The sequence below is a fragment of the Dermacentor andersoni genome, chromosome 11, assembly GCF_023375885.2.
Source record: "Dermacentor andersoni chromosome 11, qqDerAnde1_hic_scaffold, whole genome shotgun sequence".
Lineage (NCBI taxonomy): Eukaryota > Metazoa > Arthropoda > Arachnida > Ixodida > Ixodidae > Dermacentor > Dermacentor andersoni.
In genome coordinates this window covers 41,430,047-41,451,112 of record NC_092824.1, presented here as the reverse complement: position 1 = coordinate 41,451,112, position 21,066 = coordinate 41,430,047, and the positions used below count along the sequence as shown (strand labels likewise).

The following is a 21,066-nucleotide window of genomic DNA, read 5'->3' as shown; positions in this document are numbered from 1 at the left end:
TGTTAACTCTGTTGAATGGGGCTGGAGTTCCGGTACTGCAAGTAGGCAAAAGAGAAGTGCCGGTGACGGGAGAAGCCATTAGCCACATCAACGCCTTCCGCAGTAACTACCAAGATGTCTTCTCGGAGGAACTGGGCCTGATGAAGGGACGCCCATCAAGCTTCGTGCTGAAGGACGGTGCAGTTTTGCAAGGCGAGATCACTTCCGTTCGCGCTCCGCGACAAAGTAGCAAAAGAGTTGGATCGGCAGTGTCGCTACCCATATTATCGGCCATAAAATATTCGGACTGGGCGAACCCCATAGTACCAGTGCTTAAAAAAATGGCACAATCCGGATTAGCGGGGATTTTAAGGCGACTTTGAATCATGCTTGTGCACTTGAGCAGCATCTTCCGCTGATTGAAGACATATTCGTGTCGTTAAGCGGTGGTGAAGCTTTTGGTACACTCTACCTGAAAGATGCCTACAACCAGGTACCACTAAACGAAGCTTCACGCAAGCTGTGCGTGTTTAATACGCACCAAGGTCTCTTCTGTTACAACAGGCTGACGTTCGGCATTTCCTCGGCTCCTGATATATTTCAAAGGAAGATGGATACCATTCTAGCGGGTCTCCCTGGAATTAAGGCATACTTTGATTATGTGCCTGTGTCTGAAAGGGCGGCAGACAACGTAGCTCAGCTGAAAACAGAGTTGCAGGGATTTCGGAAGCATGGCGTAAAGCTGCCATACGAAAAATGCAATTTCAGCCAGCTATCGGTTACTTAATGGGACAGCGTATCGATCGCCTCGGTCTTCACCCGACGAAAAAGAACGTGCAAGCTATCATGAAAGCGCCGAGCCCTCGTAACGTAAGCGAACTGCGTTCGTTTGTCGGAATGCTAACATTTTATTCAATGTTTTTGCCGAACATGTCAACCGTGTTGTTCCCGCTGTATCAGTTACTAGTAAAATAATGCGCGATGGCATAGGAAACACTTGCAGGAAACTGCGTTCGACAAGGCCAAACAGTGTCTGAAAGATGCCGAAGTGCCTGCCCATTTTGACCCGTTAAAGGAGCTGAAACTAGAGTGCGATGCTTCCCCACACGGCTTTGGCGAGGTACTATTTAACACAGTAGGAACACAGAACGGAACCCGATCGGGTTCCGTTCAAGGACTCTCACGAAAGCAGAACGGAATTACTCACAGCTGGAGCGTGAGGTGCTGGCACTAGTTTTTGGGGTCACGAGATTTCGACACTATCTGTTGGATGGATGGATCAATGAAAAACTTTATTAACTATCTGTCGGGCCGTGAATTAACCTTGGTTACAGACCACCAGCCTCTCCTTGGATTGCTAAGGCCCGACGACCCGAAACCCTCTATGGCTGCAGCCCGAATTCAGCGTTGGGTACTATATGTTGGAGGATACTGTTAAAAACTCCAGTACACTCCCGGAAGTCCACTGCTGAACTCGGACGCCCTCAGCAGGCTTCCGCTGCAGCCATTCGGTCCCAGTATGGAACCCCAAGAACCGCAAGAGTACGTTTTTTTCTTTGGAAAGCCTGGAGGAAGGCACAGTCACGACACGAGAGCTTAAGGAACTTACAGCCGTCGACTGAACACTAGGTCGCGTCAAGCATTACGTGCTACATGGTTGGCCTAGAAGCTCGAAAAGCCTTGAGCCGTGCCTGGTGTTATTTTTTGATCGTCGACTTGAGTTGTCCCTGGCACATGAGTTAAGTTATTGGGGCCATCGATTCATTATACCCGCCGGTGCGCGGAAACAATTGCTGCAGCTACTGCATGAAACCCACCAAAGGTCTTCTCCAATGAAATCCATTGCCCGATCATTGTTTTGGTCGTCACGCCTAGACCGAGGGATTGAGGAAATGTTGGCTCAGTGAAAGAATTGCATCGACAATTTACCCATGCCGCCAGCCGCTCCACTAGCAAGCTGGCCACAAACGATTGAGAAGTGGTCGCGCATCTATGTGGATTTCGCCGGACCGATAAAAGGCAAGATGGTGCTTGTGCTAATCGATTCGCACACGAAGTGGATAGAAGCTATCGCTCTGAAGCACGCTACTATGACAGCTACAATCCACTGTTTGCGAGAGATATTCAGCCGATTTGGCGTGCCCAGAACGATAGTTTCCGATAACAGAACACAATTCACTAGTCGTGAATTTGCAACATTTTTTCGATAACAACATGTCGCACGTTAGGACCGCCCCCTTCCCCCGCAATCTAATGGGGCTGCCGAAAGAGCAGTCCGAACGGTGAAAAATGGTCTTCGGAATTTGAGAGAAGGCACACTGGAACACAAACTTATGCGTCTGCTGCTCAATTACAGAAGGACGCCGCCGAAGAGCGGGAAGTCGCCATCAGAGATGCTTCTAGGATACCAGATTAGATCGCGCCTGGGTACGTGTTTCCCGAAGGGTAGTGGAGACGCACCGTTTGATAGCCAAGAGTGGCTGCCCGAACTAAACAGCAGTGTGCACGTCCGCAGCTAGGGGACATGAGACAAATGGATACCAGGGCACGTGACATCTACATCTGGGGCCCAAATAGTTACAGTAGAAACACCTGGAGCAATTGACCAGCGGCACGTGGACCAGGTACATATTCGGCTTACAGAAACACAGTCACCTAACACTACGGAAGAGCGCGCCTGGACGGCGCTATATTCAGGCCAGAAGAATCCGCATCACAGCTCGATGTGAGACTGGAAGCATCTGCTTTGCCGCCTGCAGTTGGGGATCCTCATGCTGACAGCGCCTTCCCGGCGAAGACGAATTCGGGTTAGCCTTCCGGACAAAGACGAATTTTACAGCAAAGCTGTTTGTGGGTTGCTTTTGTAGGATCTAGTCTACGTGAACATATACTATTTTTCATACCTGGTTTGATACTGAAGAAAATGCAACGCCAGGCTGATCTGAGGGGGAGGTGAAGCAAGCGTGAAGCACTCCCCATAGCAGGGCCGATCGCGAAGAAAGTGCAATGCCAGAAGCACCTGAGGAAGAGATGAAGAAGGCGTGAAGCACTTCTCATATGTGGGCTGATCCCGAAGAATGCGCAAATCCGGGCCGACCAGCTGCGAAGGCGGAGCCGGCGCTAAGCAATCCCCATACATTGGCCGATCCCGAACATAGTCCAATACCGGGCCAATCCGCGATACAGGTGAAGCAGGCGTGAAGCACTCCACATACTTGGACCTACCCCGAAGACAGTGCAATGCCAGGCCGACCCGAGGCGGAGGTCAAGCAGGCGTTAAGCACTCCCGGTACGTGGGACGATCGCGAAGATAGTGCAATGCCACGCCGACCCGTGGTGGAGGTCTTTTCACACGTCGGTTGGTCCCTAAGATAGCGAAATGCCAAGCCAAACCGAGGCGGAGGTGAAGCAAGCGTGAAGCACTCCCCATACGTGCGTCGATCCCGAAGAAAGTGGAATGCAGGGCTGACACGTGGTGGTGGTAAAGCTGGCTTGAAGCGTTGACCATACATGGACCGATCCCAAAGGAAGCGCAATGCCGGGCCGATCCGCAACATAGGTGAAGCAGGCGTTATGCACTACACATACGTGGGCCAATCACGAAGAGAGTGCAATGCCGGACCTATCCGCGGCGGAGGAGATGCAGGCGTTAAGCACTCTTCACACGTGGGCCGATACCGAAGATAGTGCAATGCAGGGACCGATCCGTAGTGCAGGTGAAGCAGGCATTAAGCAGTACCAATATCAGTACTAAGGGATCCAAGGCATCCGAATTCACGGCTTCGCTACTGATCCTTCTTCACAGGAAGGAAGGGCTCTTAATTTTTTCTTCAACTACGAGGCTTCTCTTTCGAGGAACACGTATGCATATCCTTTGTAGAATTTACTACGATTCGGTGAATATTTCAGTTTCCCTTTATGTATTGATTTATTTGGATGTGTTGAAGGTAGCCTGGTTATATCATCATCATCATCATCATCATCATCATCCTCAGGCCGGCTACGCCGACTGCATGCAGAGCAAAGGCCTGTCCCATACTTCTCCAAATACCCCGGTCATGTGCTAATTGGGGCCATGTTGTCCCGGCAAACTTCTTAATCTTTTCCGCCCACCTAACTTTCTGCAGCCCGCTGCTATGCTTCCCTTCACTTGAAGCCAGTTTGTAACCCTTAGTGACCATCGATTATCTTCCCTCCTCTTTACATTCCCTACCCATGGCCATTTAGTTTTCTGGATTTCAACTATAATCATCATGATCATCAGCCTGGCTACGCCTACGACAGGGCTAACGTCTCTCCAATACTTCTCCAACTACCCCGCTCATGTGCTAATTGTGGCCGTGTTTTCCCTGCAAACTTCTTAAGGAGGTATGGTAGGGTAAATGATACATGTTAGTTTTAACATATTTTAGAAATGGCTGCAGATATTTGCATCAAATTTCACGCTCTTACAAAAGATGCTCTTCGGTACAAGACGAGATACTTTGTTTGTGTCTAGATGGTTTGGCTTGCCTGTTGCCCACTCCCAAAATTTCGGGGTGTTTATTTCATGTACCTTTTCTCCACCAGCACGCAGACGAATGTGATAGTATTACACAGTGTTATTCTAAATACGAATAGGTTATATCTGAACTAAAGAGATATCATATTCACTTTGGGGTTCCCACCTAAAAACATATAATATCTCTGCTTGCACATAGCCACAAGGGGTGCTTATTGCAGCGTAATTTTTTCCAGTGTTATCAGTCATATCATCAGAGAGTTATTGAGTTCAGAATATTTATGACTGGTTGTAGTACATGTGTACCAAATTTAACTGGAATGGGACGAACAACTTCTGAGAAAATGTAAACTGAACTTGAAAAACTAAAGAAGAATGCAATTTGAGAAAAATGAAGTTTTCTGTTGCAATACTGCTTGTGGATGCTCAAATTGCCGCAGGAGACTACATTTCACTGCTGAATTTCTCGCAAGTGTCTCCAAACGCTATCTCAGTGTTCCTTTTTATCCGTCGTGCTTCCTTGCTCTCGGCATAGTCATAGAATTCTGCCCTGTCAACAGACTTTTTGTCCATGTTGTCGAGAGCAATATTTCAAAACAGACCTGGAAAACTTTCATGGGCCTCCAGAACAGCTTCTCGTGCAGAATCGCCGACATTGTTAGTTGCTGTCTTCAATGTTTTAGCACTGACAAAGTTTTCTTAGGGCAGTGGCACCAGATGAGCTGGTTGAGAGGCTCGGTGTTCTGTGTTTGTCCATGAATACATTTGCTCAAAAGACCGATTACCTTTCAAGTTCTCTCTCTGTTCCATTTGCTGGAAGATCGTGCCATCTTCTGGGCAAGTAATACCTTTGGAACTCGAAACAGATGCGACCACGACCACGTAAGCAAGAGCAAGAGTTTGACCTAATAGTTCTTTTCTACAAAGGACGATTACGTCAAATTCTTGCTTGGAGTGGTTAACAAATTCGACTTTGCCCTAACATCTGCTAGCATCCTGGTTAGCTCAGATGGTAGAGCGGCTGCCTCAGAAAGGTCGTTGTTTCGGGTTCGAGCCCCGGACCAGGACAAATTTTTCATCAACTATGATGCTTTTCTTTCCAGGAGCCCGTATGGGATTCCATTGTGGCAATTGCTACGATTGGGTGGATATCTTATTTTCCTTTAAATATTATATAATATTTTCGTACAAATCATTTACTTACCACACACACACACACACAAGCAAAAAAAAAATAAAAACCACGCCATAACGAAGAAAAGCGCGAACAACATTGATAAACAAATCGGCCTCCGTCCGCCATCTTTAAAGCCAAGGCATGCGGCACACTTCAGCGCGACAATTGAACTGCTTTGAGCGGGCGCTCGAGGTGGGGCTTTTGCAGGTTTATTTCTCATAGTGCAGTCGTTTTTTCTGTGCCAAAATTGCAAATTCGATCTTTTGGGTGGTTTACCCTACCATATCCCCTTAATCTCATCCGCCCACCTTACTTTGTGCCGCCCCCTGCTACGCTTCCCTTCTACTGGCATCCAGTCCGTAACCCTTAATGACCATCGGTTATCTTCGCCCCTCATTACATGTGCTGCCCTTGCCCATTTCTTTTTCTTGATTTCAACTAAGAAGTCAATACCTCGCGTTTGTTCCCTCCGCCCAATCCGCTCTTTTCTTATCCCTTAACGTTACACCCGTCATTCTTCTTTCCATAGTTCGTTGCGTCGTTCTCAATTTAAGTAGAACCCTTTTCATAAGCCTCCAGGTTTCTGCTCCGTAGGTGAGCACTGGTAAGACACAGCTATTATACACTTTTCTTTTGACGGATAAGGGCGACCTGCTGTTTATGATCAGACAATGCCTGACAAATGCACCCCAGTCTCGTGTTCAGTCTCATGATCAGGATGCGCGGTCACTACCTGCTCTAAGTAGATGTATTCCCTTACCACTTCCAGTGCCTCGCTACCTATCGCAAACTGCCGTTTCCGTTCGAGTCTGTTTAACATTACTTTAGTTTATTGCACATTAATTTTTAGACCCACCCTTCTGCATTGCCTGTCCAGGTCACTGAGCATGCTTTGCAGTTGATCCCCTGAGTTACTAAGCAAGGCAATATCATCAGCTAATCGCAAGTTACTAAGTATTTTTCAATAACTCTCATCCCCAATTCTTCCCTATGCCGGGGTGCTATGCAGGATGCGCCGAGTTTCTCGTTCACCCGAGTTTTACCTGAGTTTGCTCGACGGCAGTCAGTGAACGGAGATAGCGTGGAACGCGCAAAGGCTGCAGGCAAAAAATATGTAGACAAAAAGCCGCGTATGACAACAAGAGCGCACCCTCGCCAGCGCCGCGTATTGTTATCAACGGATTATCGCAACTTAGCAATACCGTGACTGTCCCGCTGTCTGTCTGCAGACTTGCCGTGGGCCGCTTGCCACGCCTTTCCCGGGCGCGTCAAGGGCGTGCCTCATCTTTCGGCAACTATCTTTCTATCCTCGGTCGAATGCGAACAGGGTACATGCGGCGCATTCTTGCACCTACGCTTTCGCTCAAACGAATACGTTAAAATACAACAAATAAAATAACGAAAATTTTTATTTCTTTAAGTGTCTGTTTTTCGTTTTGAATGCTAGAAATTTCTGATGACAAACGGAGATCGAGCAAATTATTATATTTTGCACTTCTTGCCGTGAGTGGCGACAGTGAGGTGAAAGCTTCGAAGCGGATACATTGAAGCGGGTCGCACGCACGGGGCAGTTCATACGGTGAGAAGTCGCCTAAAGGCGCTACAGCGCTATTCTCAATAATGTCAGTGATCACCACTCTTTCGCTATTAGGGGAACAGAAACGCAGCGCCGTGGTACGGCTGTTCATCGCAGGCGCCTTAAGGTCCCCGCTTTACCAACTAAAAATGACACACTAGTCATAAATACGGGAGCAACGGCTGTCGCTGCAAAATGGCGGTCCGTAGTGCCCGTAGTGACGCAGTTTAGTGAAAATGTACCAGTTTATCTTTGTGCGCGAAGCCTCGGCGATGCATTGCGGAGAAGTGCGTGCTTCCCATCGACACAATTCATCGCTTGTCATCGCTAGCCCAGTGAAAGTGCGTCTGAGCGCATGTACGCAGTATTTGAGTGTTTTGTGCGCACCAAGGTGCTTGCGGATTACTTATGCTGGAGCCAGCAGCGATCGCAGAAAGATATCGTAACGACACCGCAGCAATCGCATTTTCGCAGGCGAGGGCTCTTGTGTGCGGTTGTGAAATGCGACTTCGGGCTGAGGAAGGTGGTAGAACTGTTGAGTGCGCAGTGCTTGTGATGAATAAATATCATTGCACTGGGTCTAGAAGAGCGAGCAATTCTCGGACGCTGATCGTGTTTACGACGTTGTGGCTCCGATACATCACCGATGACAGAGCAGCCATCTCAAACGACTGCTGCGATACGCACTCCTCAGCATCGTCGTCACCCTCGGCGCATCGACGCCTTGCAAGCAGCTACAGTGACGTGCCGATAATTATTTACTGTGCGCTACGTCACCACAATGCAGGCAATGAAACCGTGCTGTGGGGCCATCTCAGCCCGAGAAGCCAGCGACAGTCAACGCTTTGTTTTCGATAGTAATGCGCAGTACATCACCGATGACAGTGTGTTGTGCGTGTTTTATGTCGGTGGTGAATAGTGTTGATGCCTCTCAGCTCGGCACCGCGTCTCTGTTGTCGAAAGATAACTTGGGCGTGGCCCAACCGTGGTGGGTGCGCGCTCAAGAGTTACATGCCTCGCGTGGGGCGTGACCTCTTGCTTTGATTGACAGGCGAACTCGTGCTAAACTCGTACATCGCGAAACCCCCTCCGAGTTCAACTCGGGAACATGGCGGCGGCAGCAGCAGCCTGTGTTATTGCAGCCAACGGCAGCAAGCGTCAGTATGACCGTCTGGACCCGTTCGCGTACATGACCGCCGTGGAGTTTCAGCGTGATTTTGGCCTGTCGAAGACATCAGTGCGCTGCCTGTGTGGCGAGCTAGGCGTAGACTCTCGTCTGTGGAGCCCCGCAGGGGCGTCTGCGTCAGCAGGCGTTTGGTGTGTTGCGACACCACGTACCCGAGCACACGAGGGTTGGACCCTCCTGCGTGTAGCCGTGCGCGGCTTAGCCGTGTCTGGGGAAAGGGGGATCCTGGGGGTTGAGCTGATGCTGGGTGTTTGGACCTTTAAGGCCCCCCGGCGGAGGCAACACACCCCTTTGGCCTCTACTTCCCATAGACGGCACCCCCGGACTGACCCACCCGGGGGAAATCGGTAGTTGCCTTTTCCTGTCTCTCTCTCCCTCCAGCCTTCGTCTTTCTCTCACTTTCCACCTTTCCTGTCTTCTCCTGGCTTCTTCTTACTTCCAATTTTCCACGCAGCAAGGGTTAACCTTGTGTGAATAGCCAACCTAGGTTATTTCATATTTGGTTATAGTGGTAACGTACAGCTGGCGTTTGCAGGCCCTGTTTTTCAGGCCCTGCAGCGTCCCCTTGTAGGACTCCACGGTGGGTGGCTGGCGTTACTGCCGAAATCTCAAATATATTTATGGATAGCTCCTTTCCTCCACTCCCTTATCGCCCTCAGAAAAGAGGGCGAACCGATGAAGTTTTTCAGTTTTTCGGACGCCAAGTCCACAACTTCCAACGTTTCCATGTAGTTCACTCGGAAACACCCGGCAAACCAGTGCGCACTATTTCAGCTTTCCTTGTATCAAAGACTTTGACAGATATTTTTGGAGCCGGTTATAAGGCGACCAGGATGGCAAGCGGTGATCTCCTCCTGTAGCTCCGCGATAAGAAACAATACGAGAAACTGCCTAAGCTTGTGTCATTTGGGGATAACCAACTAACAGTAACCCCGCACCGTACTATGAACACCACCCGCGGCGTTGTGCCGGACGATGGCTTGCTGGAGCTCACTGAGGCTGAACTCTTGGAGGGCTTCAGTGAACAGAATGTAATCAATGTAAAAAGAATGAAGATGAGGTGAGATGGCAAAGAAATCCAAACCAAGCACTTGATAATCACCTTCGGATCAAGTGTCCTGCCCGAGTCAATCGAGGCAGGGTACATCAAGCTCCGTGTTAGGCCATATGTGCCCAATCCACTCAGACGTTTCTAATGCCAACGTTTCGGCCGCAGTTCGCAGAGCTGCCGAGGCCGTCAAACTTGTGCGAAGTGCAGTGCCCACGAACATACCTCTGAAGCTTGTGAGAACACTCTCCACTGTGTAAACTGTGAAGGGGAGCACGCCGCATACTCGCGGTCGTGCCCATTCTGGAAAAAACAAAAAGAAATTGTGACAATAAAAGTCAAGGAAAATATTAGTTTCAAGGAGGCACGCAGGCGAGTATCCTACCTGCCCAAAAACACATTTGCCGAAGTGGCGCGTCAGGGGCCAGCGCCACAACGGTCTCCGGCTGCTGTCCGACTCACACCCAGTGAGGCGGCAGTAACGCCACCCCCCCCCCCCTCCCGGCGGCCGCAGCCAGCGCTGCTGCGCCAACCGAGCAGACGGGGCCATCAACCTCCGGGCAGGTGCCCCCAAAGGCCTCGTCCAACGTGCCGAGGCCTTCACGCCAAACAAAGCGCTCGGAAGAGCCCGTGTTCAGAGCCTCGCAAGAGGCGATGGACACAACCACCAGCAAGACGGCGCCACTAGCGCCTAAGGAGCGGCGAGGCGCTCTCGACCGCTCCAAAAGAGACAAAATTCCCGTCACGGCGCCTGAAAAAGGCCCGTGAGCTAACCTCAGTCTCTTAAACACACAGCACCCAACACATATAGCATAATGAATACACAAATACTACAATGGAATGTGAGAGGACTTCTCCATAACCTCGACGACATTAGCGAACTTCTACACAAACACAATCCCAAGTTGCTGTGTGTTCAAGAGACACATCTGAAACCTACGAACACAAATTTCCTCCGTCATTACACAATCTATCGTAAAGACCGCAGCGAGGCGAATGCCTCGGCTGGCTGTGTAGCAATAGTTGTTGACAAGTCAGTAGCTTGTCATCATGTCGCCCTTCAGATGCCCCTTGAGGCAGTGTCAGTTCGGGCAATTCTTTTTAATAAACTAATCACCGTATGTTGCATATACATACCCCCAAATTATGATCTCCGGAAAAGCGATTTTTATAGCCTGATTGATCAGCTCCCGGACCCCTACCTCATCGTAGGCGATTTTAACGCCCACAGTACCATGTGGGGAGACCCGCGATGTGACGCGAGAGGTCGTTTTATTGAAAATTTTCTTCTGAATTCCAGTGCATGCCTCTTCAACAAGAAGGAACCAACGTATTTCAACAGTTATCATAATTCATATTCCTCAATAGAGCTGTCAATTGGCTCTGCCTCAATTTTCCCTGATTTACAGTGGCATGTAACCGAAAATTCCTATGGAAGTAACCACTTCCCTATAACGTTAAATTTAATACATCAACATGAATGCCCTCCACACGCCCCCCGGTGGAAACTAGCCTCCGCCGAATGGAATCATTTTAACGCATCCACATACTTATCACGGGATTTTATCAGCAATTTTAACATAGATGAAGCAGCAGTATATTTTACTTGTTTTATACTCGACGCAGCTCAAAAGTTCATTCCACAAACACAGGGTCTCTCTTGTAAAAGACGGGTTTCCTGGTGGAACGAACAGTGCAGACTCGCACGAAGGAAACAAAACAAAGCGTGGGGCTTTCTGCGTTGCTCCCCGACTGCAGAAAACCTAATTGAATTTAAACTGGCCAAATCGCAAGGAAGGCGCACCCGGAGACAGGCAAGGAGGGCTAGCTGGGAGAGGTTTCTCTCGTGCATCACATCCTACACAGAAGAGTATAAAGTTCGGAATGGTGTACGAAAGCTAAAGGGGCAGCGCATCCACCCATTGCCTTTAGTTGACTCCCAAGGAACTACCTTGGAAGACCAGGCCAACGCTTTGGGCGAACACTTCGAGTATGTATCAAGTTCCACACACTACACAAGATCATTCCTGAAGTATAAACAAATAGCTGAACTTAAGACACTTGATCGTAAATGCCGTCCGGATGAACCATATAACCGTCCTTTTAATATTGCCGAGCTTAAAGCTGCATTGAGCACATGCAGAAGCTCTGCACCGGGAGCTGATAGAATCATCTATGACATGATTAAGAACTTACACGAAGACACGAAAATGACACTTCTGGCACTTTTCAACTCCATCTGGGCTGCCGGGTACCTTCCATCCTCATGGAAGGAAGCTATTGTTATTCCCATCTTGAAGCTGGCTAAAGACCCTTCCGTGGCGGCAAGTTATCACCCGATAGCTCTTACAAGTTGTCTTTGTAAGCTATTCGAAAAAATGATTAATCGTAGACTAATACATTTCCTTGAACTGAACAATTTGCTTGATCCCTATCAGTGTGGCTTTAGAGAAGGGCGGTCCACGACTGATCATCTTGTACGTATTGAAGCAAATATCCGTGATGCATTCGTACATAAACAGTTCTTCTTATCGATATTCCTTGATATGGAAAAGGCATATGACACAACGTGGCGATATGGGATCCTGCGAGACTTATCGCGAATGGGCATCCGTGGAAACATGTTGAACATACTAGAAAGCTATCTGTCTGAACGTACATTCCACGTAAAAATCGGCAATACATTGTCACGGCCATAGGGGCATCCAGGGGGATGCCCATAGGGGCATCCGTTCTAGCGGACCAGATGGCCACATCAATTGCATCACACACTGTTAATTCTACCGCTGCAGTCCCTGTCACAGACCTCAAGCCTTTCTTCAGAAGGAAACTGCGAAACTACTGGCAACGCTTGTGGGACCTGGAAACAAATAATAAACTGCATGTAATAAAGCCACAATTAGGTTTCTGGCCTCCTGTAACAATATCCCGCCGGACAGATGTCCTATTCTGTCGTCTAAGAATAGGACACACATTTGGCACGCATAACTTTTTACTCACTGGAAATGAGCCTCCAACCTGTGGGAGATGCGGGGAGAGGCTGACCGTCGTCCACGTCCTCCTGGAGTGTCGGAAAACCGAATATGAAAAAAAAGAAACATTTTTTCTTAGCATACCGAAGCACATCCCCCTTCATCCTGCTATGTTTGTCGGTGCAGAACCGCTCTTTGATACCAGCGCAGTCCTAGGTTTCCTGAAAGATATTGTATTACATGTAATTAGCCCATACGTTCGTAGCGCCTCCTCTCTATAGAGGATAGCGCTGTGATAGTTGTTTCGTATAGCACATGCCTCTCGTCCCTTGGGTTCAAGGGCTCTGGCGAGGCAGTAGTGCTCTTAGAAAATTTTAGCATCTTACATATTTTGTACATTGCATCATTTTTCCCAATGCATTCTAGTGTTCATAGTACACGTCATTAATCATCGCCATAATTTTATTACGCGTAGATTTTATGCCATGTGTAGCAACGTCTTTTAGGCCCCTTTACAGCCACGTCACACTAGCATCACAGATCTCATTAGACAACTACAAGATGATTAACACTAGATTGGCGCTCTTTGGCCATACCTGGCCCTTGCGCCATTAAACATCAAACATTCATTCATTCGTCTGTGGAGACAGCGTGGCGGGCTTCATTCGCTCACCGTTGAAGAGCAAGTCCTCTGCGCCCTCCGTTTCTACGGGACTGGGAGTTTTCAGGGAAGCGTCGGCGCCGAGCGTTACGTTGGACGTCATCAAACTATTGTGAGCCTCTGTGTCAGAGATGTTTGATGCGCTGATTGATGCGGCAGTGCGGAAGCGGTGGCTGGCTTTCCCGAAGACTGCGGCTGAGCGGGCATTTATAAAAAAATGCTTCTTACTTCGCGGAAACATTACGAACGTAGTCGGGTGTGTCGACGCAACGTATGTAGGAATTAAGGTGCCTTCAATGTCAGCGTTAGTGTGATTAGCATTGAAGCAATGTCTAGACGCACCATATTGCCAAATTTGTCACTTCTCTGTAGCAGACTTAAATTTTGTGTTTCCGACGTCACACATGCGGCAGCCTATGATACTGACTTTGTCGCTGGTTGCTGACTTTTTACCGATTGTTCTACTTGTCTATCAGGGTGCCTTCCAAATGGCTCACTTTTTTGGGGAAAGAGGTTAATGAAGTATAAATAGATAAATGAATATCACAAATTGTGTGATGTACCCTGTGAATGCTAATCTCATAAAGAACTTGGTTTTTTGATGAGATTACTTAGTACTTAGTACAAGTTACTTAGTATGCATAATGCTGAATTTTGGTCATGCGTCATCTATCGGCCACACTATGAAACAGCAAGGCATTGCACAATTCGTTGCAGTGCGAGATGCGGATGTCGCGCCAAGCCGGTTGTGCCTATGCATTTATGGCAAAATGAAAATGCATTGAGAATCTTAGTGTGCTGGCTTGCATGAAGGAAATACTTCAGAGTGTTTGCTGTGTTCACTGTTGGTGCATGTGCCAGTCGTTCAGTGTACTTTCTTTTGGGGGGGAGGGGGCTGGCAGCGTTATTCTGTATGGACAAATCGTATATTTTCGTCTCATAATGGGGCTCTAATTCTTCATTACTAGAACAATGCAGACCCAATGCTCTGCAGAACTCGGTGTGCGTGAAGATGTCGTGAACCACCAAGGCAAAATTACATATCGGGAGAAATGTGGTGCAGATGCCAATGAAAAGTGCGTCTTTAACCCGCCATGATAACAATAACGATTGCAGAGTGAATAGACCTTTTGTACAGCTTTAGAGCAATGATTACACAAACTGTGACATGCTCAAACGTGTAAAAGCTTGCCGCAATGCCGAAGTAGGATGAGCGATATGCAGCATATTTTGGTATTGAACATGTCTTGTAAATGCTATTTTTATTGTAAGCCTCAAGCCTCGCTGTCACGCCTTTCCCTCCGGCACTCCCTTTACTGAAACGCAGCGCTCTCTTTCTATTGGTGTCATGATGATGACGGTAACGGCAGCAGTAAGGCTGGTTAATGCTTGCCCCTTTGATTCCTGCGAGTTTAGTGGTACAAAATATGGCAGGTGCATACACCTGTGCAGCAAAATTTTATGCTTGCGGTGATTTGTTGGAGAGCTAATTCGTGTTGACACATTTCAAAGATGTGCGCCATTGTGGCTTAATAACTAGATCATTGGTGAGGTTGAAGACTCCTTGTATCGGTATAGAAGCTTGAAGCTGAATTGCACCACAATTCGACGGGACACAAATAAGAGAAATACACACAGCAGAACGCTCTGCTGTGTGTGTTACTCTTCTTTTTGTGCCGTCGAATTGTTGCGCGATCCAACTTCAAGTAGAGCATTGGGCCTCTTTGGTGCAGGACCGAGGAAGTGTGAGCTATTCGACACCATGCCAGTGCCTTGCCACACAATTATGGAAGTCTGAAGGTTTGAAGTCTGAGCTCCCCAACCCTATCAAGCACGAATTGTAATGCAGTGTATCTTCACAAACACCTAACTTGCAAAATTAAGGTATTTAATCGTCATGATAGTTTAAGTTTAGATGATTGGTAGCTCGTCAGCGATAAAATAAAATAAGCCACAAGCAAGAAAATTTAAATTTGAAGAGAATATCCATAGAGATAGTCAGGATCCCTAAAAATCTATGAGAAAGCATACAATAGGGGAGGGCGAACTGAAATTTGGAAATGGGTCACTTTAAAATTTGGAGTTGGGTCAACTTGAAACTTGGAGGTGGGCCAACATGACGTGTGGTGGAGCGCAAACTGGAAATATGTGGGTAGGCAAGTAACATTTTGAGTGGGCCAACCTAAATTAGGGGATTGGCCTACTTAAATTTGGGGTTGGCCCGTCCTAAAACTTCGACGTGAACCAAATTTAATTTGCGGGTGGGCGAACTTGAAATATGAACGTGGGTCAACTGAAATTAGTGGTGGGCCAACTTGAAATTTCAGGGTAGACCAACTTGAACTTAGATGTGGGCCAACTTAAATTTCGGTTTGGGGCAACTTAGAACTTTAGGGCGCGCCAACTTAAATTTGGGGATGGGCGAACTCGAAATGTGAACGTAGGTCAACTGAAATTAGTGGTGGGCCAACTTCAAATTTCAGGGTAGACCAACTTTAATTTGGAGGTGGGCCAACTTAAATTTGGGTTTGGGGCATCTGAAAGCTTTGGGGCGCGGCAACTTAAATTTGGGGGTGGGCCAGCCTGAAAATTTGGGGCTCGTACGCGCGATTGGCTAAATGCTTTAAATGCACTAATTGCAATAAATGTGGTTGATGCAGCGAGAACATCTCAATTTTTTTCTAATGCCTAAGCATGCTTTGCCAGCGAAAAGGCCTAGGGTCGACGTGCATGAGCTAGGAAGGCAACTAAGCCAAGGTATGAAATAACGAACTCAGAGCCAAGCCAAACAATGGTAATGCTTTATTTATTTATTTATTTATTTATTTATTTATTTACAGAGTACCTACATCGCCATAAAGGCATTACGTAGGGGGGAACAAATTATAACCAGTAATACAGAGAAGCTTTTGGACAGATATACTCACAAACAGAAGCACTACAATAGCTGTTAGAGAAAGGCATACAAGTAACGTGAAACAAGCAGGTTCCAAGATATATAACACATACATTTGTTTTACAAGAGCGCCGTCACAGCATTGAATAGAATAGTTCGTTATTTGACACATTTACTATATCATTTGATAAGCTGTTCCATTGTCTAATTGATTTGGGGAAAAAAGAGTAGTAAAAAGTGTTTGTTCTGCAGTTATAGGCTGACATCTTTTTGCTGTTATCACAGCGAGTCGATATATAATCTGGTTCCAGGAGATAGTTATAGCGATTATTACTTGTCTGACCATTATATATTCGGTGCAATAGTTTAAGCCTTAACTTCTGCCTACGCATATGTAGTAGATCCCATCCTAAAGTGGCCTTCATTTCGGGAACGCTAGAGTACGGGCTGTAATTATTGCAAACAAACCTTACTGCTTGGTTCTGTTGTTTTTCCAGTCTATTAATGAGGTATTCTTGATAGGGATCCCATATTACACAAGCATAATCAAGTATTGTTCTAACATGTAAGAAGTATAAAGTTTCTTTAGCTTCGCGTGTTGCCTGTTTAAAATTTCTGCGAATGAAATGTAACAACCTACTAGCTTTTGCTATGACAGTGTCAATCTGTTAATGCCAAGTGAGTGAGTGATTCGGTAAAATAGACTCCTAAATACTTATATTCCGACTGTATGTCGATAAGCGTGCCATTGATGTTATATCGGTGCTGAAATGTGGATAATTTTCTGGAAAATCTTACGCTACCGCACTTTTTATATTTAAATTCATGTTCCATTTCTTACGTGAGATCGCTACCTTATCTAAATCTGTTTGCAATGTATCTATGTCATCTTCAGTGGTAATTTCTCTGTAAATCACACAGTCATCAGCATATAGTTTTATGGGGGATGTAAGTAGTTCGACAATGTCATTTATGTAGATTAAAAATAACAAGGGGCCCAGTACGCTTCCCTGAGGAACGCCCGAAGAAACAGTTATTGGTGAAGATGCAACGTTGTTTAGGACAACAGACTGGGTTCTTCCGTTTAGGTGGTTTCGTATCCAATTTTGAACGTTTTCGTTTATATTTAATGCAGCAAGCTTTACATCTAGGAGCTTATGGGACACAATATCGAAAGTTTTTAGAAAATCAATAAAAACCGCGTCTACCTGACTATTGTTATCAATGGTTTTAGATAAGAAGTGCTGGAATTCTATTAGTTGTGTGTTGCAGGAATAACCTTTTCGGAATCCGTGCTGGGAAGGTGTAAAAAAGAGTTTGAGTCAAGGAATGCAGATATGTTACTATATAAAATGTGTTCGAATATTTTGCAACATATTGACGTTAGTGAAATCGGCCTATAGTTTTCTCTGAGTTCTATCGCCCGATTTAAAAACGGGTTTCACGCCGCTTGCCATTTTCCAATCTTAGGGAATGAGGCCTGTTTCAAGGGAAAGCTTACAAATCATCGTTAAATACGCAGAAATGATGCATTGACACTCTTTAAGGACCACTGGGGATATTCCATAAGGTACAATTGCTTTTGTGTCATCTAAATGCCGTAATAAAGAGTCGACACCACTAACATCAAATTCATTGTCTGGTATCATATCGCCTTGATTGGGGTTGTTCAAAAGCGTAGTCTCCCCAGCAGGTAATAGCGAAAACACAGATTTGAAGTACTTGTTGATGCATTCCGCCCTCTGATAGTCTGACGCCACAGTTTTGCCGTCAACAGTTAAAGATGGTATTGATATGTCTTTTCGATTTTGTTTTACATATTTTCAAAAAGATTTTGGGTTTTCTCTCAAGTGCTTGTTTATTTTAACAAAGAAGGTATCTTCGGCAGATTTAATTGTTGCTTTCAATAGCTTATTTATCTCCTGCAAGCGTTTCTGATTTGCCAGACTGGTGTCGGCAGAAAATGTTTTATACGTTTGTCTTGCTTTCCTTATAAGTTTACGTATTTCTACGTTAAACGAAGGTTTTTGTTTTTTTCGTTGCCGCAGGTACCTGCATGGAACATGAATTTCGACTTGCTTAAGTATTTTGTACCGAAATGCTGACCACAAAGTTAACGGACAGCGTGCGTTTGACATATATTGGAAAGTAGGAAAGAAATTTCCAAGTTCGGTCCTGATAGCAGCATAGTCTCCTCTGTCGTAGCTGTAAACTTTTCTTTGCGGAATTTGCGCCATCCGTACTCGCTGTATGTTAAGTTCTATGACAACTGCCCTGTGGTCACTAATACCTGGGCAAACAGTAACTTTTGATATTATGTTCGGCTCATTGCAAAGTACTAACTCTAGAATTGCATTTTCTCGCGTAGGTTCCAGTACGTACTGCTGCAGTCCATTTAAACCCAGCACTTCTTCGAACTCTGTGTAAATACGGGACCTATTGCGAGCCACACATCCCGCATTCCAGTTGAAGTCTGGCAAATTGAAATCCCCCCCTAGAAATACGCTATTAGGCAGGAGAGATAGCATCTCAGACAGCAATCTGAATGAGTCGCTGCTGCCGGATGGGCGGTAGAATGTCCCGTACACTACATTGTTTCCGTTAGGCAATTTCACAAGGCACCAGACAGGCTCAGAATCGTTTTCAAATAAAATTTATGTGCTTGACAATGCATTTGATATCAAATTGATACTCCCCCGCCATGTCCATGCCTATCTTTCCGATAGACAGTAAAACCAGGCGGAAAGATTTCTACATCTGGTATATCCTTGTCTAACCATGATTCGGTGCCCATCACAATCTGAGGTTTAACAGTGGCTACTAAAGACATGAAGTTATCGACTTTGTTCTTTATGCTGCGACAATTTACAAGCAGGACAGAGAGCCGTTCAGGCTGCGAGCAACGTGCTGAGTTATCTTTCGGAGGAGCGGAATTCGGAATGCGTCATTTGCCTCTGTCCAGTCACGCATGCCCCTGAAGTGGAACTGGCATCCGCATATCGCTATCCCAGACAAACGTTTGCCCATTGATGATCAATTTATCATAACTCAAGCGAACACGATTTTCTTTGTTCTCTCTTTTTTCTTTCGCATAATTCCAAAGCTGACGTCTTTTTTCTTGTACGGCTCGGCTGAAATCTTCAGAGATGCTGTACGAAGCGCCTTTTAGTCTGTAAGCGTTTTTAAATACATTTTCTCTAGCCTTCCAACTTGAAAAGCATGCTACTATTGGCCGGTTTTTGCCTTCTCTGAAAACGCCTACGCGATGAGCCCGTTCAACCGAAATATCATCAAGTTTCATCACATGTTTGCTTATTCCACTTATTAGTTTTTCAGACGCCTCCCACGTCTCGTTATGCTCCCTGTCAGGCAACCCGAAAAAGACCAGATTCTGTCTACGGCTTTTATTTTCCAAGTCGTCTAGTTTAGCCATAAATTTATCTTCCATGTTTTCCACCCAAGCAATACGACTTTCTACATTGTTTGTCTTCTCTATTAAGCCCGTAATTTTGGATTCTAATTCACATTGTCTTGTTGTAATTTCCGTTAACTTCGCGAGCACAGTTTCCTGGACTGTTTTCATTTCTAAGAGAATCCTTTCAATGTTTGTCATTTGGTCACGTTCAACTGCATTCATGCGCCCTGGATTTAGTTCTACCTCCCCCGATAGGAGCAGAAAAATTTGGGAAAGCGTCAGACAGCCGTCGTAGAGAGAGAATAGTAGAGCATCAACGAAGCACAGGCTGGCATGTTCAAGACACTCAATCATTTGTCGCTTGCTAATGGGGCACGACACTCTTAAAAGCATAACGTTGCTAGAGCGATAACACTTAGTTCCATTTAGGTAACTGACCGGGTACATGAAGAAGCTTGAGTTTGTGCCGAAAAGAGCGTCGTGCCCCAGTCGCACTAGGCTTGGCTGGTCCTTTATATGGCCAGCGCGCAGCGGAACCGGAAAGGTTCCCCGATGCGCAGATTCCACTTCGGTGCGTCGGAGATCCTACACGATTTCCAGAAAATAGTCTTGCGGACCGTGTAAGACACGAGCAGATGATTGCAGATCCGTTGTAGCAGCATCTGGCCAAGGTTTGGTGAAGCCATGTTCCACCACGAAGTCGGCGTTTGCGACGACAGCGAAGAATCCGAGCAGCACCCGGTACATGAAGAAGCGTGAGTTTGTGCCGAAAAGAGCGTCGTGCCCCTATCCGAAGTGCTGTAGATTTTATAGTTGAATCCACCTGTGGTCATTGCGCGAGTTGGGTCCTCTCCAGTACAGACATTCCGGGTGATTTGTGCGAGGAATTGAAACCGTTCTCCAAGTGTGATATCCCCTTTTCTATTTTGGCCATACCCGTCTAGATCATTGTTTATATTGGCTTCCTTGTCACCTCTGAAGTGCGTTTTAGTTGGTGCATATAAATCAATTTGCTGCTGGCTGATTTCACGCTGGACGGCTTGCCATTTCAGTCTGCTGCCCCTTTGCATGTTTAGTAGGCAGACGGATATGTTATTTTGTCTCCCGATTTTATTTCGCGTTTTCTTTTGGACTACAGAGAATGTTGTTTAGATTTTGTAGGGGTTTGACATCCTGCGTGTTGACTTCGATAATTTTATTCCCTCCAGTGTGGTTTACAGACGACCTCATGCCTAGCCAAGCGTTGCTCCCTTCATCTTGAGTGGTCTGTTGACTGTTCTGTTCTTTTCTCCTTTTCTGCCTGTGAGGATAATGCAAAAAAAATGTTTTTTTTATGCTTTTATCGGGCGTTTTTCCAGTGGGGTATTGTTTCACCTAATTGGCCAACTGCTGTTGACGTTGCTTTTAAGTGTCCTCCCTGTCCTCTGGTCTGTATTATTGGGGCAACTGTGGTTGTGTTGTTTGGTTGTGTGTTCGTGTGTTGTTCCTTTAAAAAAAAGGAGTTATATTGGGGATAGTAGGAAGCGCACATGGTTTGCTGTTTCAGTATACCAGATGTTGTTGAATATGCGTTTTTAAGATTGCACCCAGTGGCGAGAAATTCTAGTATGAGTACATTTGCAACAACCTGCTTCTGCTTAGTGTCCTTCAGTTCT

At 46.3% G+C, this 21,066-nt stretch overlaps 1 pseudogene; it reads right to left on the bottom strand.

Moving 5' to 3' along the window:
- Window positions 1-20,097, bottom strand: part of LOC126518166 (uncharacterized) — a 149,754-nt pseudogene extending 129,657 nt beyond the window's left edge.
- Window positions 20,098-21,066: the final 969 nt, after the last annotated feature.